The sequence below is a fragment of the Saccopteryx bilineata genome, chromosome 5 (assembly GCF_036850765.1).
Source record: "Saccopteryx bilineata isolate mSacBil1 chromosome 5, mSacBil1_pri_phased_curated, whole genome shotgun sequence".
Classification (NCBI taxonomy): Eukaryota; Metazoa; Chordata; class Mammalia; order Chiroptera; family Emballonuridae; genus Saccopteryx; species Saccopteryx bilineata.
Genome location: NC_089494.1, coordinates 180193522 through 180197987, shown reverse-complemented (window position 1 = coordinate 180197987; position 4466 = coordinate 180193522). Strand labels below are relative to the sequence as shown.

The following is a 4466-nucleotide window of genomic DNA, read 5'->3' as shown; positions in this document are numbered from 1 at the left end:
TTACAGCCAGCATATTTTATTTCCAATATCAAGCTCAAAAAGTATCTTGGTGTGTGATTCTTTTATTTCTTGACAGATACATAAATGGATTAAAAAGTATGTTCACCTGCGGTAGAGCTTCGGCCTGGCTGGCGTGCTGGGGACCCGGGTTCGATTCCTGGCCAGGGCACATAGGAGAAGCGCCCATTTGCTTCTCCACCCCCACCCCCTCCTTCCTCTCTGTCTCTCTCTTCCCCTCCCGCAGCCAAGGCTCCATTGGAGCAAAGATGGCCCGGGCGCTGGGGATGGCTCCTTGGCCTCTGCCCCAAGCGCTAGAGTGGCTCTGGTCGCGGCAGAGCAACGCCCGGAGGGGCAGAGCATCGCCCCCTGGTGGGCAGAGCATCGCCCCCTGGTGGGCAGAGCATCACCCCTGGTGGGCGTGCCGGGTGGATCCCAGTCGGGCGCATGCGGGAGTCTGTCTGACTGTCTCTCCCCGTTTCCAGCTTCAGAAAGATACAAAAAAAAAAAAATTTAAAAAAAAAAAAGTATGTTCACCTATAAACACTGACGCAAGCTAAAAATGCAAAACAGATTTCATGAGTGTAAATTTCCTATAAGGTAGAAGTAATATACTGTACACTTATATGCTCATGTTTCTGACTCAAGCTAAGAGGCTGGAAAAAGAAACTTTGAACAGTCCCAAATGAATTTGAAAAACTAGAGCAATGATGAAACCTGAGATTTCTCAGAAATAGTTTTAGTGAAGATAGTCCTACCTGGAAAGTGCTTTTCTGTGGGTTTATCAGCATGAGTCTGTAAGGCCAGTAGCCCCAGCCACCATCACAGCCACCTGGCCTGTGCAGGTTCTATTTGGTTTGGACAGACGGTAATGAAACAATGGAGCCAAGAACTGGTGGGCCATTACATTTAATCCTAGCTCGCACCCAGCGGATGAGAAATACACACAGTGAGAAAACATTTCCCTTTCCATTCAGGGCTCCCAAAGTCACTGACTTATCCGAGTTTCCTAGAATCAAAGGTTTCTACCTCACCTGCCTTATTCATTTCTGTTTCCATATCCTTCTCTCTGTACAAACTGGCTTCTCCTTCAGCACTCTACCATCTTGGCTGCTTCTCCTCTGTTATGCTAATTTCAGGAATCAAGAGAGAGAGAGCACCCCTGGTTTCCCTTATTTTATAGTGTAGAAATTAAAGCCTTTAAGACAATATACAAAAAAAGGAAGTCTCTGGTACAAAGCCACTTATCTGAGGCAGAAGTGGGATTCCTCATAAGAGTGTACCACCCCACATCATGCAACAGTCAAGTATGTAGGGAAAAGCTTAGTGTTGAGAAGATTTTAGTATTAAAAGGGTGGGGAAGGTTTAGTCTTAAAACTAAACCTTAGGCTATAAGGACCCTGGCTGCTTACAGCCTATCCCCCACACCCAATGCAAACTATAAGCAAGCAAACATATACATCATATTTACAAACTTATTTGACCCACATTCTACCCCTCTCGCTCGCTTATAGTCTAAAGCAGTGGTCCCCAAACCCCGGGCCGCGGACCAGTACTGGTCCGTGGGCCATTTGGTACTGGTCCGCAGAGAAAAAATAAATAACTTATATTATTTCTGTTTTATTTATATTTAAGTCTGAACGATGTTTTATTTTTTAAAAAATGACCAGATTCCCTCTGTTACATCCATCTAAGACTCACTTTTGATGCTTGCCTTGGTCATGTGATACATTTATCCGTCCCACCCTAAAGGCCGGTCCGTGAAATATTTTCTGACATTAAACTGGTCCGTGGCCCAAAAAAGGTTGGGAACCACTGGTCTAAAGCACAGGTATTCCTGCACAAGAAAATTAGGCACATTACACAAATTACAACATGACAAATCATATAATTTCAACAATTACAAAGATACACTTCACCAGTCTCTGAGAACTTTGCCAAAAGCACAAAATGTCCTCGGACTACTTTCTAGCTATATGAAAAGCTTCCCGGGGCAGGGAGAGGGCCTCCAGCAAAGAGACATTGTTCAAAATTTGTAAGTTCATCCAACAAAGGAGCCAGTGCTCACTCTGGTCGTAGTTCAGGAAATCAGTCCACGCACATGGGGCCTCAGCCTCCCCCCTCATCCCTGCCATTCTGGCACGTCTTACACTGTCCCAAGGAGAAGCACATGGCAATTTTCATCTCTGCCAGAAAGCATGATGGCATTCACCCTTATGTTCCCAAATTGCAGACCCTCCAGGGGCATAGTAAGTACTCCTTGCTGCTGGGCTCTCATCTTCTGGAGACTGCGGATCACAACTCTAGCCCGATTCTCCTCATCCTCCCAAGAGGAACTGGAAATATCAGCTCCCGCTGCCAGACTTGAGCCCTGGGCTGCCACCACCTTCTGTTCCTCGGGCCTTACAGCCCCGGCCCCATTGTCAGCCCCATCCTCCTGCCGCTGCTGGCTCTCCACAACGTCCAAGGCAATCTGCAACTCATGAACCTGTGATTCCTCCTCCAGTAGCTGCTCCATTTCCAGGCAAAATTCGCAAACCTGGTTGGCCTCCTTCTCCTGTGCTTGCTCCAGCTCCAGGGTCGGCATCTCTTTCTCCCACATTTGCTTCCAGCTCCTTCCACTGCTCGGTTTTCAGAGTCCAAACCTCACAAAGCACCTTCAAAAATTGGGTTCCCCAAGTGTTACAGTTGGCAGTCCAGTAGAATGGATACATGGACCATGTAAATAACAGTAAAAACATCAAGGGCTAGACACTGAGACATCCCCTTGTGTCCCACAACTGGAAGAATTAGTAGTTGAACTTTAAGTCGTTTTCTGCTTCTTGGCAGATGGCCGTTCAAATACATCTCATACCCCAGCTGCCTTTTGTTTAAAGAACTTCATGTTCTGGGCACTCTCTTGACCCCATGCTGAGTCAAAGGAGATAGTGTCCTGAACCACAAGGTGGGTGTATTTGGTACGACCAGAGCACCCAAAGTTCTTGACCTGCATGACTTTGGGAAGAATGGTTTTGTTGAAATGATCCTCCAGGGTAGGTGCACTGATATCTCTCTTGTATACTTCTTCATCCTCATCCATGAAGAAGGCACCCCGGTGGTAATACTTCTGTAAGAACTTGTGTTTGCCCGTAACAGCTTTGTTGGTAATAACTTTGCCATTCGCCTGAAGCTCAGCTCGCCTCTCTTCCTCGGTTAGGTTTCGCATACGTTCGATTTCTGCCTTCTCCTTCTCAAGCGCTTCTCTATCTTCTCTGTCCCTCTTGATTCTCTTTAGCTCCCGGACTTTCCATGCCTCGTATTCCTCCTCCTCACTTTCATCATCAGTGTTCAGTGCATCCAGTGCAACCAGGGATCGCTTGTTTTCCTCCAGCTCTTTCTTGGTCTCCTCTTCAATCTTGAGTGTGGACTTACGCCTCTCCTCAGCCATGCGTTTTGCCTCCTGCTCCAGCTCCTTCTGTTTCAATGCTTGAGCCTCACGTTCTTGAACTATTACTCGATCCTTCTTTCGATTGAAGACTGGCTTAAGACGAGGCTCCATCTCATCTTTACTGTCTGTGTACTCTTCATACTCGGACTCTGATTCTGACTCCTCCCCTTCATCTTCCACTTCCATAACTTCCATCTCTTCATTTTTTTCTCTCCTGTGCTCGCTGACACATCATGTCATGCCGCCACTCTATTTCTTCATCATCAATTTTTTCCTCTTCTTCTTCACTGCCGTCTTCTCGTTCCACGCGCCAAGCATTTCCTTCTACTTCTGAGTCACTTTCTCCTGCCAATTCAGGTTCCACTATTTTCCAATGTCGAGCCAATCTCTCTTCCACATCTTCACTAATACGGTTCTGCAAACGCCAGAGCTGAAGGTCGCTAGAGGAATCCTCCTCCTGCTCTTCAGGCTCTGCTTCTTGTTCTTTGGCTTTCTTAATGAGCTGAAATTCTTCATCATCCTTATCTGAGGGCTCCATAGGGAAATAGTCTGGCCTCTTTTCAGATACAGAATGTTTTACCTTCACTTTTTCCATTGAAATCTCACCTTTCTCATTGCTAACAGGGACGGCACCAGCCATGGATTGAATGGCAGGTTGTTTCATGAGTGCGCTTGGGCCCAACATGTTCAAATTGAATCTTTTATGGGCACTTTATTCAGATGGCTTGTGGTCTGCAAAGAGGGGGGTTATGTTCCCAAAGCCTTCTCAACAATTTATCCCAAGCCAACTTTTTTAAAAAGGATAGATAAGGGTTTTGGATTTTCAAGGGAAAGTTAATCAGATTATAGTCAAAGTTAATTGGCTCAAATTAAGCACAAAGGCTTTGCTTGCAGACCCCCAGGGCACAAATGGGGACTACTTGCAGATCTAGTTAAGTCATGCAGGAAAGCTAAGGCATCATGGCTCCTGCATTAACTATTCAGCCCACTCACCATAAACAAAGCCACCTGTGGGTCAAATAAGTTTGCAGATATGATGTTT

General features: G+C 46.1%; 1 pseudogene; it reads right to left on the bottom strand.

Annotated features, from left to right (window-relative positions):
* Nucleotides 1–2800: 2800 nt before the first annotated feature.
* LOC136306174 (microfibrillar-associated protein 1 pseudogene) lies at nt 2801–4109 on the bottom strand (annotated as a pseudogene).
* Between the last annotated feature and the right edge of the window lie 357 nt (nt 4110–4466).